At 36.8% G+C, this 23,401-nt stretch overlaps 1 protein-coding gene across 11 annotated transcripts in view; it reads right to left on the bottom strand.

Moving 5' to 3' along the window:
• The window catches only part of HNRNPC (heterogeneous nuclear ribonucleoprotein C), a 62,756-nt gene extending 39,867 nt beyond the window's left edge, over positions 1-22,889 (bottom strand). For 2 of the 11 annotated variants that reach the window (XM_077127276.1, XM_077127277.1), the window contains exons 1-2: positions 22,727-22,888; positions 17,780-17,805 (exon numbers count right to left, since the gene is read on the bottom strand). The gene's annotated coding sequence lies outside the window, so the exon portion shown is untranslated. Of the gene's footprint in view, positions 1-17,059; positions 17,165-17,779; positions 17,806-18,103; positions 18,313-22,045; positions 22,092-22,726 lie in introns of all 11 variants that reach the window. The other 9 variants (XM_077127274.1, XM_077127273.1, XM_077127271.1 and 6 more) reach the window with 9 other exon arrangements.
• Between the last annotated feature and the right edge of the window lie 512 nt (positions 22,890-23,401).

The following is a 23,401-nucleotide window of genomic DNA, read 5'->3' as shown; positions in this document are numbered from 1 at the left end:
TGCATAAATGAGTATCCTTGTTCTTGGGTTAATATATATGGAAGCATTAAATGCCAAAGGAACACGATGTATACAACCTAATCTCAAGAAAAGTTTAGAAGACATACAGAGAATGCAACAAATGTGAAAAAATATTAAGAACTGGTAAATCTGGATAGGGGATATATTTAGAGCTCTCTGCTTTTTTATTTTCAACTTTCCTTTAAGTTTGAAATCGTTTAAAAATTTTTTACAAAACTGCATCTGTCTGGGACGCAAGCAAATCTGTCAACTTTATCTCCTATTATGCATTCTCCTTTCAGTTCCAAGGAACCTAAGATTTTAAAAAATTATCATGCCTCTCTGCCCTCCTAGAAGTAAATCCATCTTGGACTGCCAATTTAGCTAAAACCTTTAAATTCTTTTTAACTACTATTCAACTTCTCTCATGTTCATATTAAATCTCAAGTGAGATTCAAATCAATTTGTCTTAAGTTTCAGGTTTAGCAAGCAAAGTGGGAAAAACAGGTTGAACTATGTGATAATCATGAGAAAAAAAGGGCTATTCAAAAATGGTCCAGACACAGAGAGGTTATTAATGTCATGGAATTTGCAAGCATTAGCCTCTTGCCTTTATATCGAAACTATAGAACTCCATCTTTTGGGAAAGGGTTGAGAGGGGCTGTACATTAAATACTTGACAAGTTTTCAATACCACTGCCACTGATTTAGACTGTTTTCAGTATCTTTCTAGTCATTATTTATTGTAAATAGGAGCAGAAAATAGGTAAAGAAACCACACCAAGATATTTTTACTGGGCATTTCAGCAAATCCTCCCTTCTCCTCACCTAAACAGGCTTATCACAGTATACTTGGGGGGGGGGGGGGATCCAAGATAATATTAGTATGGCTTATCAGTCATCAAATTACACTAGATACAGAACAAAGGATATCATTTATATCAGATTAAAAAATTCTTATATTTATTTTATTACTTTCCATAATCTAAACTAGCCTTTACGTTCCATTCAAATTAGATGCAACTGCCATACACCAAATATGCTAAATGTAAAAATTATTTCCCACCTTTCTTAGAAGAATTTTAAAGAGAAAGTCACACTAGATGGCAGCAATGAGTTGGCAATTTCTAAAAGAGATGAATAATTCTTGGTTCCACAGTTTTCCTCCTTCAGTCTGACTTGCACAATTTCTTGTCAAAGTCTCTCATCTGGTATCAGTTAAAGTTTTCTTTCACCACATTTCAGCTATTTTGCCTCTTCAGGTCCCTTGTCCTTCTTGGTACACTTTTCCACACTACTTTTCTATTTCTCTCTTCTGGCTATCTTCTTAGTATTGTGCCACCTATCGATCTTTATTGCTTTCATCAACTAACTCCCTCCGACCTCTTCACAAAGGCCAACAATGAATTTCCAATATACCAGTAAAAAAAGAGAACAGTATTTTCACTTGTTCCATCCCCAAAGGTCATTTATCAATAATGAAGACATCATCTCAAAGCAGAGACTAATATATAAAGACATTTAGCATGGGAAAATAGTACCATGTTGTTGCTTTCAGGACATCTTCAAGACATGAAAAAACAGTTCACCATTTTTAGACTATACTAACTATACTCACTGCTATGTCAAAGGATGAAAACTAAGAGGATATTTATAAATTATAAGTGGAGAAAAATATGGATTTCATCCCCTAGCTCTTCTCTTTACTGTACATTAGGAATATGATTATCTCCCTTTCTATTTTCCTTTGACATAAAACATCTTTTTCAAACTGTTCCCCATGCTGGCCATCTTATATGAATGAGAAATGGTGCCTTGCAACAAGTACAACTTAATCTTGTAAATGCCCTTTTGAACATAATAGTCCAAATGTGGCTGGACTACAGCAAGTGCCAGATACTATTATTTCTGCTAATTTTGACATTGTCAACATATGCAGAATTCATTGAGTAAAACTAGTAATTCTTAATCATTTATTCAAATGTAAAATAATCTCTGAACACGGTACAACTTTTTTGTTGGGTTTCTCTAATCAAATGCAGAGCTTTACATTTCACATACTATTTCATTTTCTTACATATATTTAGTTCATAGCTCCTGGTTCCAGCCTGAAGTAAACACCATTCTGATTCAAGTATTTACAACCCCTCAATTATGTCCTTCATTGGTTTGCTGAACATGCCCTCAGGAGTTCTGTTCAAGTCATTTTTAAAAAGTTTAACACAATTTTCCTTCAACAGCAAAAGCTTTTCTCATGCTGTATTTCAATTCTGAAACAATTAGCAAAGTCAATCTCAACTGAGAAGCAATTTTACATTTTCTGTACCTTGAAAAGTGCTACCCCAGTTTAGTCCTGAACAGGTCACAATTTAGTAACTTGAAAAATTTTAAATCAAGTTTTTAGGTGACTGGATTACATAAATAGATGGAAAGAATGGCATGGCAAATGGTACAAAAAGTTAAAAGCTGGTAGATCTGGGTATTTAAATGCAGGATATGTTCACAGTTCTCTGTGTTTTATATTATTTCTGTAACTATCTATAAGTCTGAATTTCAAAATTTTTTAAAAAGTAGGTAATATCTACTTCTAGATATTTTACAAAGTAACTGAAAAGGTAAAGAGAAAAATACCTATTTCCACAATTTCTAGGTATGTGCACCACGACAAAATGTCATTTAAAATAGTTAACGTCTAAGCTTGAGGTGAGAGCTTCCTTAAGAGAACATAACAATATAAAATATTCACATATTAAGATACACCACTAATAGAAACCAATAAAATATTAAAAACAGCTGGTTAACAGCTTCAAGGTTTTAAGGTCAGACCGACCTGTTCCAAACTCAACTGCTTTCTCTAGTGGTGATGTGCCTTTATGTTCAGGAAGTCAGTCTCTTTGACAAACAGATTTTTCATGTGTAAAATGAACAGCACTGACAGTATGTTCTCATAGGGTAATTTTAAGGCTTAAATCAAATAAAAGCCCTGAACATGGTGCCTGAGACATAGCAATCGCTACTGCACTGTTCCTGCTACTACATCATTTACTATTATTGGAACATACAACACAAAATGGGCCAAGGACACAAACAGATAATTAACAAGTAATACTAGGATCTAGGAAAATAAAAAAAAAATTCAGCATGGTTATAAAGGAAATAAAAATTAAACCAAATACCATGCTTCAACAAACAGGAAAAAATATCTAATTAATATCTACTGTTGGCAAATCAAAAGCAATGGAATCATTTTTATTAATTTTGACAATATGAACTGGTACTATACTTCCAAAGGGCAACTGGACTATTTTATCAGAGCCTAAAACAGTCCATAATCTGATTTAGTTTCAGTTTATTCATCCAAAGGAATGAAGATGTGAACATATCAGCAGTGAAAAACTTAAAAACAAGGGCCCATCAACACTCAGTACTCCAATCCAATGGAAAACAAGCAAAATTACTAAAATAACTCAGACATTGAGAGATGTTCAAGATATGAAATGGAGTATATCTATATAAAAGTTATATGGATTATACATCAAGGTTTTAGTGGGCATCTCAGAATGTGGTAGGATTGTGAAGTTTTAAATATTTTTTCTTCTATACATTTCCTCGTTTTTCTTTAATACACATTGCTTTTGAAATAGGAAAAAAATAATTTTTCCACTCTAAAAAGACAGCTAATGTTACTTTGGGTTTTAATAATTATGATGTACAGCTGGCCTAGAGTTTGCAAACCATTTCTATACACCCCTAAGCAGGAGTTGAAAAGTTGAGATCTCTTCCCCTCTTCAAGAACAATTCAGAACTACAAGAAAAAGAAGGAAATGGGGCTTATCTAGAGCACGCTTCCAAAATTTTCATTGTATACTGTACTTCATAATCTGAGATCTCATTATTCTTGAGTATCAAGAGATAAAGCCCTTTCTCTACATTCTCAACTTTCATAGTCATCTATGTGCTATCACTAAATGTTAGTGCTCGGCTTCTATGAATGCTACATCAGACTTAAAAATTGAACTTAAAAACAGCATTTTTGAGCCGGTTATAATCCTAACTACAACTCCTATTCTACAGAGTAAAACTTCTCAGCAGCAGCAAGCAGCATCTATTAACTCTGGGAACATTTTTAATGTTAATGTTTAAAATGTTAAAATGTTTAAAATGTAACATTTTAAAAATACTTGGAAAAAAAAGCTCCTGAATATTAGAGTATTAAACAAGAATTAGGAACACATAAAGAATGCTTTTATAAGATCACTATTCAAAATTACTTCAAGTAAGATCAATAAATCTTGCCTAGGAACTAAAACATCAAGAGCACAAACAATATTAAAAAAAAAGAGGAAGGACCTATTATTTCTAATATAATAGAATATATGCAAATGAGTAAAAAATAGTTACTGTGAAAACCCTTGGTCAAGAAAATATATTTAAGAGACTCATGCTTAAGAATTTATGGGTCAAATATCTTTGCCTTAAGTCTAACTTCCTTTCAACGGTTAAACAAAAAAAATTCTGCACAAAAAACAAAGATGGCAATCAAGATGAAAAGTCATGATTGTAAATCTTTTCAGTTAACATTTACCACCAAGAATTAGAGCTTGGAGAAACTCTTTTGTGGCTCAGATGTGGCCTCTCTCTCCAGCCAACACAACAAAAGAACTCGCCACCCTCCCCGTTTATGTGGGACATGACTCCCAGGGGTGTGGACTTTCCTGGAGACGTGGGACAGAAATCCTGGAATGAGCTGAGACTCAGCATCAAGGGACTGAGAAAACCCCTAGAATGAGCTGCGACTCAGCATCAGGAGGTTGAAAAACCCTTCTCAACCAAAAAGGGGAAAAGTGAAATGAGACAAAATAAGTGCCAATGGCTGAGAGAGTCCATACAAAGTCGAGAGGTCATCCTGGAGGTTATTCTTACGCATTAAATAGATATCACCTTGTTAGTTAAGATGTAGGAGAGGCTGGAGGGAAATGCCTGAAAATGTGGAGCTGTGTTCCAGTAGCCATGTTTCTTGAAGATGATTGTATAACGACACAGCTGTCACAATGTGACTGTGTGATTGTGAAAACCTTGTGTCTGATGCTCCTTTTATCTACCTTATCAACAGACGAGTAAAACATACAGAATAAAGATGAATAATAAGGGGAACAAACGTTAAAATGAATTTAGAGTGAAATGCTGGTGATCGGGGAGGGGTGGGGGGTATGGTATGTATGAAATTTTTTGTTTTCTTTTTCTTTTTCTGAATAGATGCAAATGTTTCAAGAAATGATTATGATGATGAATATGCAACTACGTGATGATACTATGAATTACTGATTATATATGTAAAATGGAATGATCAAAAGTTATGAATGTCTACATCTGGTGTTTTTTGTATATTTAAAAAAAACTTTTTAAATTAATAATAAAAAAGCTTGGTCTTATGTCATCCCTGGTATGATCTGCATAAAAACTCCTAATTCAAAAAATACATATTTCATGATAGCATGTAATTTCTGATAATGAGCCAAATCAGAATGGATAAAGAGACATCACCATTTATCCAGCCTGACTGCTTTGATATTATTTGACTCTTAATTCTATTTTTTAATATGGGGAAGTCATTATTTCAAATTTCACACCTAAAATGATCATTTTTTATATTATTTTCAAATTTATAGGAAATATGGCTGCACTGTGACCTTCATCAGCTTCTTCCCTAATCAAAAACCCTCTCACCAGAAAACCCACCAAAATCTTTAACTACCAAGCATGCAATAAAAAAGAGCTGAAACATATAAACAAGTAATAGTCCAAGGTAGGGTATGAGATTTCGCAAAGTTTAAGCAACTACTGTCTAATACAATGTTCTGACAATGTCTCCCTGTGGTTTCATCTAGGAGTTTTAAGTTTTAGCTCTTATAATAAGTCTTTGATCTATTTTTGAGTTAGTTTTTTGTATGTAGTGTGAGATAGGGGTCTGCCTTTATTCTTTTGCATACGGAAATTCAGTTCTTACAGCACCAAATAAAACTCTCAGATGATAATGATGATGATGATGGTGCTAAAGCACACAGACCATGCTCTGAACAGTCAACAATACTTATTCACAAGACTTTATTTCCTTATTACCCTTCAATTATATCAACAGCCTCAAATTGAGCATATGAATTCTGGCAAATTAGACTTTAAGTCTATTATGATTCCTTTTTGTAACCTTTGGAAACACCGTTGTTTGGAAAATCACGACTTCTTCAGATTTTAGAAGGGTAATACTGTGCTTTTTTTTGTTGTGTAACACCCCAGTGTGATCTGGAGAAGCACTCAATTTCAAACCAAATATTTTATTTCCAGTGATACATATGAATCATCACTAAAGGTAACACAGACTCGCGTGCTGAGGTCATGTTTTAACATCAAATGAGTGTGTAAACCTAATAAAAAGCTTTACTTGGGGAGTTTTGTGAATTTTTGAATTGTGGAAGATTTGGGGCCAGTATAGCAAAATATGTAGAGACCCTAAGCAATTTTTTAGAAGGAAATCTAACCAAGTTACAACATTCTCTATCACTCAGACCAAAGCAGTTAAAACGTGGGATTATGTATAAACAAGAAGTTAATGATAAAACACGTAACACCACAATAAAATATCATCTTCGGTTTTAAAGGACTTAACTATATGTAAGCAAAAACCAATCTGTTAGATGATGTTTTGGTAATGAATGGTAGTAATGTTAGCAAAACATTGTGAATGAAATTCACACCATTGAATTGTATTGAATTGAAAAGTGGTTAAAATGGGAAATGTTATGCTGTATTTATGTTACAATAAATATTTAAAATACAAAACAAAACAATGTACCTTGTTATCACTCCTACACAAACAAAACAGAATGAAGGAATGAATACCTTATTCAATCCTGTGTGTTGTATTTTGGACCTTAAGATATATTTAAATTCATTAAGTGCTTTTTGGTGTGATGATTTTTTATCTCGTAAAGCTATACGCTGAATTATCTACAGATGAAACTATGTCAAAGATTTGCTTCAAAATAACACGAGGTAAAGTGGACGCAGCTACAGATAAAACAAGACTGCCCAAGGATTAATAGTTGAATCTGCAACACAAGTAAATGGGGATTCATTATACCATTCTCCCTTCTTTTTTGCATGTTTGAAAATTTTTCACAATAAAAAGAGAGCAGCAAATATACACATACAAATATGATATTACATGTGAATCTCAAAAATTATACATGGAAATGTAGGCAACATGGAATGAATGTTTCACTCAAAAATCCAGAAAACACACCTCTGTAAACATTCTTACTATTCAAGCCAAAGACTGATATCAAACCTTTCAGACACTGAAGAAGGTAAACAGTCAAACATGAAAACACAAATAAGCAAAAGATCCAAGTAATTCACAAAACTAGAAACAAGTTATTACTTAGTCACTCCTGCAATGCCATTAAATCGGTAAGTTGTTTTCATCTTTTGGAAGGCAACCTAGATTGAAAAGTTCTTAAAACATGCATGCTCTCAAACAATTATACTTCTCAGGCTTAATTCTAAGAAAACGATATTTATAAAAATTTACTTGTAAGATTGTTCAAAGCATTTATGAAAGGAAGACAATTTTAAGGGCCCAACAATAAATAAAATACTGCCTAACTATGCCCTGTAACATTAAAGTAGCTATTAGCATTTTTATAGATCACTGTCTACTGATCCAAGATGATCATGTCAAGTAAAAAAATTCCTACTTAAGTATGAGCTGTAGTGACATGACTTTTTTAAAAAGACTATATATGCACAAAAAGCCTGGAAGTACACACCAAAACTTTTGTTTGAATGTCCTTTTTTTCTCATTTACATTTTTTATATGTTCTATGAGCATGCACTGCTTAGTTTTGGTTAATGGTAAAATATAGACAGTGCCTTCTTAAAAATCTACATCAAACATCTTAGCCACCTGACGTCATCCTTTTCAATGTCAATAGAGCTCCATCTAAAACAGCATAAATAACTGTATAATTCCAACACAAAAGTCAAACTTTCAAACACAATAAGGGAAAATTTTTCTTTGACTAGCCACGTATGGCTCAATGAATTCCCAAACAATTTTATTAGTTTTGAAATCAACTCAGATGCCCTGGAAAACAGGATTCCCAACTAGTACAATTAGAATCAAAATAGGTTAAGGAAAAAAAAAACCTCAGCGAAGATCTAACCTGTTAAGGGTACCTCTTACAAATATTACTAAGTCTCTAAAGTCTTTCAATTTTCCACTAGTCTCATCACAGGGAACAAAACAGACTATGCCTAAACTGCTAACCTGACTCATTTCATCATGGCCAACTCCATTTTAAGGCTCTTTTTTTTCAACCTAGTAACACACTACACTTACACTCACAGGCACAGAAATGCTACGTTGTCTTATACCTAGACACAAAATCAGCAGAGGTGAAATATATCTACAATAATGAAACAATATAATACAACAGTGTCCATTCTAATTCTGTTTTAAAGCCATGGCTCAAATGTTCCTTACAACATTCCTAAATTCCACTCCATTGCCTAGAAGTAATCAATGTTAATTGCTTGGCATATATCCTTCCAGGCATTTCTTTCAGGGTTCACATATACATGTTTAATCAACAACTACTTATTCAGCTCCTATGAGTCAGGCAACATTCTAGGACTTGTAAAGCCAGTAGTGAAAAAGAAAGGAAATACCCTTCACGTAGGTTACATTTTAATGAAGATGACATAGTTGTAACTAAGTTAGCAGAAAATAAAGTTCTACAGTCGAGCTGGTGATTAAATGCTGAAGATTATTTAGGGGGAAGAGGGTTTCAAGGGCTAAGTAAAGGAAGACATCACTGAGGTGATGGTAGTGGCTTTTGAGAAAAAGACTACAGAATGAGGAAATGGATCTTGTGAATGGGGGAGGGGGTAGTTTCCAAGCAAAGACTAAGCTAAAGGGACTCAAGAAGGAATCAAGTGTGTTCATAAGAGTCACTGGCTGAAGCAGAGCATACTGATAGTAAGGGGGAGGGGAGCACAACAAATCATAGAATATCATGTAACTCCATAAAATTTTGGCTTTCATACTGGAATAGGCAGCCATTAGGTGAGGCAGAAACTCTTTCAAGCAATAGCATTACATTTTAACAGTACAGTTCTAGCTGTCACGTTGGGAACAGACTGGGTAGGTGGGAAGGGGCAAAAGAAATGGGAATCTATTCCCATAATGCACCACAGATGATGTTGGCTTGAAATTGGCCCAAGTAATGCAGCATAAGTGGTGAATTTTTGTTATATTTTAAAGGAAGAGCTGCATTTTCTAACCAGCCAAAGGCAAACTATAAGACAAAAGTTTGTGGCCTAAGCAAAATGAAAATTGGATCTTCATTAACTGAAAAGGCCAACAATGCAGAAGAAACTGCTTTGAAGGAGTAATCAGGAGTCCAGTTTTCGTTTTAAAATTGATATACATAGTTGACATTCAAGAGAGCTGACAATCAACTGGATAGGGGAGTATGTCACTCAGGAGAGAAGTTCAAGCTGGTGATGTAAGTGTGGGAGACATCAGGTTATAGATGGCATAAAAAGTTATGAGACTGAGACATACTTCCGGGAAGATGGCTGATTAGAGTTGCTGGAGATTAGCCTCGCTCCACAGTAGTCAGAGAAGGGACAGTAGTGCAGATGACCTAGGGAGAGCCTTCTGCACCACATATGGCACCTTAGTTGCAGAGGCTGAGGAAGTGAGAGGAAGAAAGCTGAAGCCTGGTGCAGAAGCACAGAGTTGCAGAGCCATAGAGCCCAAAGGAGTGTACAGACAGGAAGTATGCTAGGCCACGTTTCTTGGACGCGCTACCCATACAAGCGCAGCCCCATGACCGTTGATTCACCCCACACACCTGAACCCCAATATCTGCTTCCATTCCCCACACTCCAGGCACCCCCAGTGCAGGTACCTGCCCCCTACCTCCACTACAAGTGCAGCCCAACCCACCTCTCCTGCACCCCTCCCAAGCACTACCTCCCCCTCCCTATTTCCTGTAGGCTTTTGCCAGAGAATAGATTGCGAACACTAAGCTTCATTCCTAGGCTATCCCCCCCCCCCCCCATAATGTTGTTACACAGCCTCACCCCGCCCTCCCTGAGCTCAGTGCATCTGTTTAAAGGCACTCCCAGGCCCACGTAAGTGCACGGGCCCCCAAACATGTCATTCAGCTCTGGGAACCCCACTTCACAGCAGTCCTAGAACCACGCATGCGCACAGCATTCAGCCTCACTTTCCAGCTCTGAGAAAGTGCCAACCTGCACAGCTAGGTCATATCTGCCCCCAATTCACAAAGGTGTAACGCCAACCAGCTGCCACAGCTCTACCCATGCGCATGAAGGGCTCCATGCCTTAGACCAGAGCGCACCAGGGTTACGCACCCCCAGACTGGTGCACCTGCACAGCTACATCCTCCTGGGCCGCTGGGCGCCCACATTCACAGGCATCAGTGTTAACACCCCCAACCTGCACCCATACCTGCCCTGAAACAAATCACAGTACCGATTGATCCACGCCATGCCCTGCTCCCTGCTGCACAACCATCCCACAAACACAAGGCCTCAGACTGAAAGAAATCAACTCCCAAAATAAATCAATCAAGATATCTACATGCCAAAGACAGCAGAAGATCACTAAACATATCACAATGCAGACAGATATAGCCCTGCCAAATGACCAAATTATAACACCAGAGGAGTCAGAGACGTTGGAACAACTAATCAAAGATGTTCACGCAATTCTACTTAGTAAAATAAGTGAGATAGCAAATGGCATAAAGGAGATCAAGAAGATAGCAGAAGAGCACAAAGAGAAATTTGAAAGAAATCAGCAGAAATCAGAGATTAAAGACTTTGTTGACCAAATAAAACATACTAGAGGAACACAACACCAGATTTGAAGAGAAAGAATAAGTGATATAAAGGGCATGATAACTGACTTCAAAGACTCAAAACAGCAAATGGGAAATGTTAGATAAAACAAAGTACACAAATATACGAAAAAATGGTGTCCTAGAAGAAGAGAGGTGTAAAGGGCTAGAAGGGTAGCTGAAGATATAATGGGGGAAACTTCCCAACCCTCATAAAGGACATAAATATACAAGTCAGAGAAACCCAAACAACTCCAAAAAGAATAAATCCAAATAGGGCTTCCCCAAGGCACATTTAATCAGTCTGTCAAAGCTGAAGAGAAGCAGAAAATCCTGAAAAAAAGCAGCAAAAGAAAAACAATATACTACACTACATACAAAGGAAATCAAATAAGACTGAGTTCAGACTACTAAACTAGCACCCTGGAGGTGAGAAGGCAGTGGTGGTATGATATATTCAAGATCCTGAAAGAGAAAAGACTTCCAACCAAGAATTCTGTACCCAGCCAAACTGTCCTTCAAAATTGAGGGACAGATTTAAGTTTTCACAGAAAAAGAAGTCTTGAAAGAATGTGTCAACAACAGACTAGCCCTACATGAAATACTAAATAAAAGTAGTTCTGCCTGCTGAAAAAAAAGACAGGAGAAGGAAGTCTGGAGGAGGGCACAGAATTGAAGAATACCACTAAGGGTAATTTAAATAATACAAAGAGAAAGAGGGAAAACAATATATATAGATCTAACAAATAAAAAAGATAAGATGGCAGAATCAAGAAACACCTTTTCAGTAATAACTCTGAATGTTAACGGACTAAACTCACCTATTAAATAACTCTGAATGGTAACAGACTAAATTCACCAATTAAAAGATAAAGATTGGCAGAATGAATTAAGAAACATAATCCAGCTATATGCTGCTTACAAGAGATTCATCTTAGACACAAGGAAACAAATACATTGAAAGTGAAAGGATGGGAGAAGATTTTTCACTCAAGTCGTAACCAAAAGAAAGTTGGAGTAGCTATACTAATATCAGACAAAATAGACTTTAAATATAAAGACATCATAAGAGACAAAGGTTGCTACAAAAAGGAAGAACATCATGAGGCATGCAAGGATGGGAATGAACATGTGGAATCCGGTGAAATAAAATAAGCCAGAAACAAAAAACAATGGTATGGTCACTTTTGGAAGATGCTTATAAAGAAACAGGGGACTAGATTATAAACTTTTAAAGCAGAAACATTAAGTATGCAGTGGTGATTATTATTTCTGGATTCTGAGAGGCTATTTTATATATATAACCTGATATTTACAGATAAGAACAAAGCCAAACATGTTGGAGTTTAGGTATTTCAGAACATAGGGGTAAGGAAGACAGTGGCTATACTTTAGTATCACACATACTCTTGAGCCCAATGGAAGGTTTATTTGATCTGGAACTAAAATTTTTTGTAGTGCATAATCTAATTCAACCTATCTGTATAGTTCATTTGAACAATTGAAACACAGAAGTACAGATTAAGAAAGAGATCCTTTAATCCTGTAGATTACTGTAATACCTGGACACATCTTAGAGTATATTAAGCATGATCAAAATGTATTGGCAAAGTCCCCTGAGGGAGAGGAGAGAGACTATGGAACTACTAAACCTTACCATCAGGCAATACACTGATACTGTGTCAAAACTTAGGGATACCCAAATCAATAGGCCATGCCCTCGATCAGGAGGCTTAATCTTGTGAAGCTTATGTAGGTAGAGGAGAAACTTAGACTACCTAAAGGCATGCCCAAGAGTTACTTCGGGAGGACCTCTGTTGTTGCTCAGATGTGGCCTCAGTCTCTCTAAGCCCAACTCTGCAAGTGAAATCATTGCCCTCTCCCCTATGTGGGACATGACATCCAGGGGTGAAATTTCCCTAGCAATGTGGGACAGAACTCCCAGGGATGAATCCTGACCTGCACCATGGAATCAACAATTACATCCTGACCAAGTGGGGGGAAAAGAAGTGTAATTAATAAAGTATCAATAGCAGAGAGAGTTCAAATAGAGTTGGGAGACTACTCTGAAGGTTGCTCTTATGCAAGCTTCAGGAAGGCCTTGCCACCTACCACAACTTGCCAACCCCCAACCAGGACCATTCCAGCCAATCCTAAAGAACACCTGGGGCAATGTATAAGATCCCACATGGGTTCCATGCACTAGAGTAACTTTCCAGAAACCTACTATTTCCAGATGGGACCCTGGTCCAGGTAAGTCCTGAAACCTAGCACAGCCTGTCCAGAACATCAGATAGTTTCATCTCCCTACTCCATATTAGTGACAGACCCTTCCAATATCAAAAATTTAGAACTGCCATAGCCCAAACAACCCCAAAGAGAGGTAATGAAGATCAAAGGTGATGGTGGAATTACACAGAGAAGATAGGATTTAACAAATGAATATGAATGCTGAATCATTAAATTGATATCTTTTAGTCTCCAGTATTTTACAGCAGCTAGAAGTAAAAACCCCAAACTGGAATTGTAACCCATGTCAGTCTAAAATATGTCCTACAACTAATTGTGGTGCTGTGCTTGGAAATTTATAGTTTTTCTGTATATATACTTTTGTTGACCAAAAAAAGAAAGAAAAAAAGTCAATTATGATGATGAAAGTATTTAAGCCCTCTAACCTCCTCTATTCTGGGGCAGCTAGAAGGAAAAATATGAGAGGATTGTATGGTAGCCCATGACAAACTCTGGGATATGTCCTGTAACCACTTGTTGAAGACTGCTTTGAAAACAACTTTTTTTATTTCTTTGCTTTGTATATACATTAAAAAGTTAAAAAAAAAAAAGTTAGAATGGGCATAGCCCAAATATCCCTACAGAGTGTGAGAAAGATCAGAAGTGATGGTGAAGTTATACAGAGAAAGTTGGATTTAATAAATGAGGGCTGAATCATTTTACTGATATTTCTTCCAATACCTTTGAGGAGCTAGAAATAAAAACCTAGTATTGTAGAATTGTAACTCGTACCAAACAGCAAAATCTGTTCTACAACTATTTTTTGCAATGTACTTTGAAATGTATTGCTTTTAGGTATGTTATTTAAAGAGAAGGAGTATAACAGAGAAGATAGGATTTAAGAAATGAGTACGACTGCTGAATCAATATATCGACATTTCTGTGAGTCTCCAGTATCTTGGAGGCACTACAAGGGAAAACCTGAAATTGTGGGAACTGTAACCCATACCAAACTGTGAAATCTGTTTCATAACTACTTGCTAAAATGTACGTTGAAATTTATTGGTTTTTTGTATACATATCACAAAAAAAAAATTTTTTTTTAAAGTTATGAGAAAATGAAAAGAGACGTGGAAGCACAGGACACGTTAACAGAAATGGGTTAAAGCACAGGTAGAAGCATACAATAAAAATAAGGAAACAAGTAAAAAATGCTTCAAGGAAGAGAGCATTTGGTTTAATGATACCAACAGGTCACGTGATAAAGATCAACTTAGAACACACCTTGCTGGGCATGTGTTCTCTTTTAAAACCATAAACAGATTTTGTTTTTACCCACTAAAGCATTTTTAAAAATGTATTTACTTCCCTAAAATACTGTCACATTCAAAGACCATAAAATTACACCATAAATTTCTATCTAAATTTACTATCTTGGACAATTCTTCACCCCATTTAAGTTTTTGTGAATTAAAAGTCAAAATATATAACCACATTTAATTTAAAGGTTCTTTTTTTTTTTTTGAAAGTCCAGAGTTGGCTTTTAAATACTTTAACCAAATTAAGAGATTTTCTTTATAACCTAGATCTTAAACATGGCCCTATAAGACCCTATACTATGAAAGTTTGATCCTTTCCTACAACTCTCACTCTTCACATCTGATGACTGTTCTCCAGTAGTTATTTCTTACTCAGAGGTCCAGTTGTTTCTCCCCACCCAATCCATCACATATTCCACTTTCAGATCTCAGCTTCAACATCAGGTTATTCTTTCACTGGCTGCAAACCTTCCCTGCTCCCTGTTCTAAATTTGGTTACCTTACAATAGTATCCTCATGGCACCCTGTTCTCCAGTTGTGCTAGTGCCATTTACTCTTATTCCTCTATTTTACTCTATTTTCTTTATCAATGGTCTATAACACTCAGGAAGGCAGAGTACAATACCTATTTTGCTTACCTTCATATACCCAGTCCTAACAGTAATTTTCCAGAGTAAGCAAGCATATACATAAATGAATAAACACCTCTACTTAAATGTTCCATCAAATCAGTGTTTAAAAAAACTTCCTGCTCTACCTTCCAACTCTAACCTGCTCCCTTTCTTTACATTCCTTCATGTCCCATCTAGAAGCTAAAAACCTGGTCCTGCCAAATTTCTTACTCATCCTGCTACCGTATCTCATTCATCGCATCAAATCCTATCTCATATACCACACCAAATCCTCCTAAGTTTCTCCCCTCTTCTGCAATTCCACTACCACTACCCTTCTCCACGTCACGTCATTTCTTCTTCCTTGGATTATAATTTATAATAACCTCCATAATTATCTTCTGCTTCCAATCTCATCCTCCCCGAATCATTTCCACACTGAGCAGAATGACATTTCTTAAAATAAAAACTCCAGTTTTTATTTTAATTTTAAACTCCCAGTTTAGAATCTTTCAACAGTTACTGGATAAACAGTTTCAGGATAAAATACAAACTCCTTGGCATGGCATTCAAATTCTTATTACCTGGCCTGAATCTCTTCTAGGATCCAAACACAAAAGTGAATTGTCATCTCACTGTTTATCTGTTTTCCTAATTTGTGGTGAGTCCTTGAAGATGAACAATTTATTATCTTTCTTTTTATCCCCAAAGCCAGATTTTGTAGAATAAACAAATAACAGACACATAAAACCTACAGTGAATAGCAACCACACACCGACAGAGAATAGAGAAGTAGAAACAGCCCTCATATGATAAGAGTATCAATAAAACTTGGACCTATTATCTGAAAAGTCCAATTCCTCTTCTAGATAACTCTCTTGCTTTAACTTTCTCCCATCCTGTTTTCCTTTGAGGCTGCCTTTCAGTGTTCACTTTAACCAGATTTTACTTTTCCAGCAAGGGAAGTGAAGGAAAGGGCAAGTATGATTTGCTTCAATACCTGAGCCCTGGATATACCTTTAAAAATATTCCACTATTCCTCTGGCTCAAAATCCTTTACAACAACTGTGAAACGAGTTACCAGAATATTTTGCTTTCGCTAATAAATCAAAATACTACAGGCTGCTGAAACTCCTAATTTCTTGGCTATCCACAATCTTTTTCATCTCTGTTATTCTGGTAAGACTGGATTCATCCTTTCCTACCATCCTTGGCCACAGACTGGATTCCCTAGTTACAGCTTGGCCTCAAATCAATGAAAAAAGGTCACATCTACCTCCTCCCTTCTCTGACCTGGCTACAAAGATTAAACTGATTGCCCTGTTTCTCGAGGTTTAAAAGCCTACCGGGTGGGCCACAGTGGCTCAGGAGGCAGAGTTCTCACCTGTCATGCCAGGAGACCCAGGTTCGATTCCTGGTGCCTGCCCGTGCAAAAAAAAAAAAAAAAAAGCCTACTATCGTTTTCTCAAAACCTTAAAAATCTTTCAGTGAGATATCGCTTTAATATTACAGCATGTCACTTGTGGTTTGACTTAACTGTTAAATTTTTACAAGATAAACTAGTCTAAACAGAATACAATCCAAAATTGTTGTCAAAACACCAGGGAAGATTACTCTTAAAATTGAAAAAACTTTACTAATTTGTAAGAATCTAGAAAAAAGAACTGCCTAGTATGTCCTTGTCTTGTTTTTGCTAATCATTAAAACAAGGCATTCTCATTTTAAGGTTTAAGTAAACTTCAACTTCTCTTTCCAAATCAAAAATTCTCAATCAGTCCAAATTTATTACTCATATTATTTCATTAGTTTAAAAATAACTGAGGTGGCCTGCTTGGGAACATCTCATAAAGCACACACACCTAAAAGGTTTACCCAAGATATTTCCAAAGGCTATCACCTACACCGGTCCAACTAAACTTAAATGAGTGTATTTCCTAGTTTTTGCAATGAAACCATGTGGACCTCACACCTCTTACCATCACCCAGGAAGGGTGTGCATCTGTTCCGAAGGCCCCCCTGGCTCCAGGTCATCCTGGCTGCTGCTGCTCCAGGCTGGGCATCCATGTTGCTGCAGCTTGTGGTTTGTGAGGGGTAGTGTACAGGAAAAGCAGGATGGGATTTAAGGGAAACAGGAGGAAGATGGCTTTCTGGGAAAATGCCATCACCATTATAGGTGTTAAGTAGTACCACACACATTTTATTGCAGCACAGTTTAAAAATTTAACAAATGAAAGATTAAAAATAAAAAAAAAACAAAAAAATAAAAAAAATTAAAAATACAGACGTCCAGAGATGCTCTAAAACAGTTAAGTTAAAGATCAGGAAAAATAAGGTACAGACTTAAACAGCCAGTAAAATTCTTTCCAGTGTGGGGAAGGGGAGATGAGGGCAAGGGTGGGGTTGGGAGAGAAAAGGTTTATGTGATCAATCTACTTAAAAATGCTAATGCTTTCACTTTCTCTCCCAAGATACAAAACTCCAAAGTCAATCAGGAGGCCGGAGAAATTCTTATGAACATTCAGAAAAACTCGATTTTAATCTGGTTAAAAATCATCAGTGTCATTATCATCATCATCATCACCATCATAAGTATAATAATAATAAATAATAATAGTAACTAGTAACAACAATAAAAAGGAAATCAGCGGAAAGTCAGGAAAAATGTAAAAAAAAAATTGGAATAACTTACTGTAGCTGAAGATCAAAAAAATCTCACTGTAAAAAAACAAAAATAAAAATAGCCCAGATTAGAAAAACGGGAGGTGTAAAAATGTCAAGTCAGTAAAGTTCATTTCTTTTTTTTTTCTTTCTTTTTTTTTCCAAAAGCAGTTTCCACAAAAACCGCAAGGGTAAAGTTCTTAGTAGCAGACAAGCAAAGCCCTTTCCACATCATTATTCAATCTTAAAAATACACGAGGGAAGTAGAGAGGTCAGTTTATGAGAGGCTAAAAGGCTCCTCCTCCTCTAACCCAACTGCTGCAGAAAAAATAGAAATAGAAATTTTAAAAATTACATTTTAAATCCAGGTCCCGTTTTGGAAACAATTTTAAAAAAAAAACACCTGTAAATTCGCCGTAGTGCACACCAAGTTGCATTATGTTTAAAATGTCTTTATAAAATCAATTTTGGAATGGGAATGTGTGTGTTCTGGAAGGGTGGGGAAGGGAGGTTAAAAATCAAAGCTGAGCTCCAGTGAGTAGGGATGGGGTTCGCCTTGCTGCCCTGTGAAAGGAGAAGGGACAGATTGAGTCAGAGTTCCTCAGAAATGTTGTGCCCTAAACCCCCAAGACAGAAATATCTGTCTAACTACATCTAACACATTTTGGTAAAACATAGCATTTCAGTGGGATGGGGAGAGCCTCTATAGGATCTTCACCTTTTCCAGTGACTTTCTTCCCAAGTTTTCAACATCAATAGGTAATTAAAATTAACTGAATACATGCTGGTATTTCCAATACCCTTAAGGGTTTTCAGAGTCTCCAAAAAAAAACAGTCTATATTCAGACGTTCATTGTGGTAACCAGCAGTTTGGACAAAGAAAATATAGAAAAAAATAGATCACTGAATAGAGTTGAAGAAGTGAGCAAATGTCAATTATTTAGATTATGAAAGTAAGTTGATTCATGGTTTTAAACTTTTATGTCCATGTAGTATTTCCAAATGAGGATAAAGACTGAAGGTAAATGGTCTTTAAATATATACCATGAATATATATTTATGAAAGAGATGACTCATCTGTTCTCAAAGACAATGAATGGTCAAACCACAAGGTCTAACAGATTCTACAAGCTAGTGGGAAAGATGTTTTAAATAAGGAGCACATTAAACCACTCAGTGACAGGATGAAAAACCATACAGATGGAGGAAAAAAGATTAACTGTTATGGCTACGGAAAACTATTTTATAATAAAAGTTGGGAAAAAATGGTGTGATGGCTGAGACACTGAGTGCTTATATAAAATTTTTTGTTTCTCTTTCCACCATTTATCCAGTGGTGTATATAACTACTTCCAAGATATGACTTCTAAAAAGCTGGTACACAGTACCACATTTTATTAATAATATACTTGGCAAACCGGTTATTTCAAGAAGTAAAACAAAATTTGAAATTAGATTTTAGGTCATGTTGCACCTAAGAATGCCTGTTCGGTTGCATTTACATTTCAATATTCAATTATAAAATCTTATTCTTTTTAAAAATTTCAGCAAAATAAATTTTTAAACTGTGCTTTACAGGTGTTCCTTGAATCTATTTTGTACGTATGGTAAAGCAATAAAAACCACAACTCAAAACTGTAAATCAAAAGTGGTAGACCGGTTTAGGCATTAATGTGTAATATTTGTGCACGTGGACTATGTTTAAAATTGCACAGATGTACAAATTATACAAAATATTTGTAGAAAATGTACAATTGGGTACCATTTCCTTCAAGTCAGTGTTTGGGAAGTAGTTATGGTGAAACATTCAACTTTTTTTTCCTTGGGATCTCAACCTTAATCTGGTATTCAAGATTTTAAAGTTGTGTTAAGTAATTTTATGGCTCACAAATACCCTGAACATGTGCCACAATACAGATGCCTAAAAAGCAACAATGTGAAAATAAAGCACTGACATTTTTTCAGTGCTGAGAAGTCAAGATGTCTGCCAACAAGTTGATGAGCTACCACTTAAAAAAAAACAACACAAGAACTTCAGCAATTAACTCTCTGCAATTAAAGTGCATTCCTAGATAATACTTCGTTAAACCTCAGTGAAGTCTGGGTCTGGCTCCCTTCTAAAGGGACATTCTCCAAGTGAGATCGCAACAGCATGACCATTGTCATAAACTACCAACTGTTAGAAATGCAAATTCAGACCCCACCCCCATCCAGACTTAATCTGAAATTCTCCTGGGGGGGGGAAGGCTGGGGGGGGCAGCATTTTGTTTTAGCCAACTTCCCTGCCCATTTTGATATCTGCTCAACTTTGAGAACCACTGTAGGGTTTAACTAGAGACATCTAGGAACCAATTCTTTAAACAAAGTGCCTAATCCTTCCAGTGGACTGTGTCAGAAGTAGGTTTGAGTATATTTCCATACACTATAATAAATCCAAGAAATCACTTAGCATAGTAACTGCAGTTATTAAGGCAGTTCTATCTAAACAACTGCTAATTTCCAAAACAGCTATCAACAATAAAACTATTCCCGTACACCTTTTAACCTTTGGCAAATGACAAACTAGAAATTAAAACAAGTCCAAGACCCCTGATTTTACAGATACAAAACTAAAATGCAGAAAATGAAAAGTGATTTACCCAAAATAACACAGGTAACAAGCGGGGGAGGGGGGGATGGGATGGGATGGGATTTGGTTCTAACTCTTAGGCCAAGATTTTGCAACTGTTATACTCCCCAGGTAATCAATCCTTCTCACATTCAACAGTTAATGTGTCTTTAGGATTAGAAACAGCTTCACTGGAATTTATTCTTGGTTTGTTTCTAACAGCAATTCCATCCAAAACAAGATCACACGCTATGTTAAACCTAGAAATGTAATTACACTATAAGCTATATTTGAATTCTCTACACAAAGAATAGCAACCACCACCAAAGTATTCCTGAGAATGACACAGCATGGCAAACACAAAAAAGTTTGTCTTTCCTCTTAAACCCTTCCTCTCTAGCCCAACATGAAAATGTTACTAAAGCCTACCTCTTGAAAACACAGCTAGAATTGTTTCAGGTATTAATTTTGTGGACAGAGTTTCTGACGGATGTTAACTCAGGAAATTTGTGACATGCTGATGTTAATGAGGCCATATCTCTAACACCTCGAAATTTCGACAACTACACAAGAATTTCGGTTCTCAATAATAACCCTTCTTAAGTATTAAAAATTAATGCCTCAGGGGCGGGCCATGGTGGCTCAGCAGGCAGAGTTCTCGGCAAGCCATGCCAGAGACCCGGGTTCGATTCACGGTGCCTCCCATACAAAAAATAAATAAATAAAAGTAATGCCTCACAGTCAATTGCCAACAATACTTTTACCAACTAGATGATTGCCTAAATTAATTATCACTTGCTTTTATCTTATTTCTGACAGTTCAGCTGCGTGATGAGCTTTACTTTTAAAAAGCCCATACACAATATACATTTTAGGCCTTCAAAAAAAAAAGAGGGCAGGCAATGGTGGCTCAGTGGCAAAGTTCTCACCTGCCATGCAAGAGACCCAGGTTCGATTCCCACTGCCTGCCTACGTTAAAAAAAAAAAAAAAAAAAAAAACAGGAAATACTTTTGATACTGCAGAGCCCATTACAGGATTTACAGTATCTACATAGTGAAGAACGAGCAAATACATAGCCATCTAGAATATGCCTACTTTTACCGTCTAAAAATTAGGTTTCTTGGAGGATGAACTTCTTACTCTTCATTACTGGTTTAAACTTTGCTTAACACAGCATTCGTATTTGAGATTTACACACTGTAAAAAATATAATTAGCTCAATCTTACACAAGGATAAATTAGCCATTTCAAGTTTTACTAACTCAGAAAATTTTTAAGTTTCAGTATCTAGCAAATAGTAGGCACTATAATAAAGTGTAGTTGGGCATTTTTTTGTCACAAAAGTTTGGGTGGACAGCAAAAATTTATAAATACCAAAACATCTTAAAAACCGAATTTAAGTATGTCGTCGTCGACAGTTAATCTTAATAAAAAAATGCAACTCTCATAACTAATTATCTTTTCCAAGTGCAGTTTGGTAATTTTCCAGTTAACTGCCAGTGGTTTCTGTAACTAGGTTCTTGTAAAAATTCAAACGTAGTGCCTGGTACCAACTATTTTCAAACAACTAGGTAAATCCACTCGACTGACCTAGTGGTCAAATACCTCAACAGTCCTGATTTAACATACTCTGGCATCCAACACTCTTACGCCTCAGATTTTTGTCTGAGAAAGATATTAATACCTACCTCAAGCAAAGTTCCACTAACTTATATATTTCAAGTGATTTGAAACCTGCAGATAAAAAGTAGTAAGTCAGCTGCAATTTTAATTGTTAATACGTGAGGTTACATTTTTCTTTTTAAAATAAAAAAATTACTACTTCGAAGTCCACATTTGCCTAAAAAGAAGTAAAATAATAAATATTCAGAATACTAAGTCTATTGCTGTATTCATTATTTCCATGCCCTGCAGCACGTTTCAGAATTTACAGGCTCGCGGTACAACACTTTGGTAAGCACCCACTCCCCGACTGCTCAATTTTTAAATGTGAAAGAATGAGGTAACAGAAAACATTAGCTCCACATAAACTTCAACTATATTAACGAACATCTCGAGCTTCACTTTCAATTCTCTTGGGAGTCCTCACGGTCGTAGAAAAATGAAAGGAAACCAACCGTTAACATAGGTAAGCAAGACGAAAAAAGGTATTTTCTCCGACGATCAAGGCCTAGAGAACGCCAGATTAAATCCACGCGGAGATTGAAAACGCTAACACTCCCTCCCACACAAAACCTAATTCCCCAAGGCAAATAAAAGAAAAGGGGGCCTGGTTACTCTGCCGAGAGGGTTCCCTCGCCTTTTTTCCCCACACCCTCTCGCGCTCCCCGAAGAACCCAGTGCCTCTCCTTGTCTCCCCCTCCACTTACCAGGAGGGGGGAGGGAGAAGGGATTCAAATCTGAATCTCCCACTCCCAGATTCCACGCGAAGAAGCCGACTGCTGCTCGAGGTCGGCAACGCGGTAGCAACCGCACAGTCTCCGTCCGTCCACAAAATGGCTCCTGAGTCTCCTCCGCCGCCGAGGCGAAGGCCTAGTCCCCGCCCCATTCTTGGAACCTCTCTATTGGCTGCGCCCTTTCTCGCTCCCGTTCCTTGTAGGTCAGCTCTACTGTTCTTCACAATCTCGCCCAATTAAAATCAGCAATGGGTTAGACCAAGTAAGAGAATTTCCACATGCGTGAAAGAAACTAGCTTATAACTGGTTATTGCTCCTATCACTTATTGCTTGAGGAATTCTTATTGGCCAATGTACCGGACGTAGCGCTGGGTGAAAATTCGCCTTTGTATCGCGCGCACCGCTTCACATCCGGGTATCCGGCATATTTGATTGGCGTCCGTAGTGCCCTATCTCTACTCCTTCTAGCCCTTGGAGAAGGCCCGCCCAAATCTCGGAATTCCCGCGACGTGGGGGTGAGGAGGGATAAGAGGCGTTGTTAAGTTGCCGGCGCGAAGGTCGAGTCTTAGGCCCTCTTCCGCCTTTCGCAGCGGTCTTCTTAGCCTTGGGCAGGGGGAGAAGGTATACCACGAAGCGACGTTTCCTTTG

Source organism: Tamandua tetradactyla, chromosome 14 (genome assembly GCF_023851605.1).
Source record: "Tamandua tetradactyla isolate mTamTet1 chromosome 14, mTamTet1.pri, whole genome shotgun sequence".
Lineage (NCBI taxonomy): Eukaryota > Metazoa > Chordata > Mammalia > Pilosa > Myrmecophagidae > Tamandua > Tamandua tetradactyla.
This window is presented reverse-complemented; position numbering and strand designations above follow the sequence as displayed.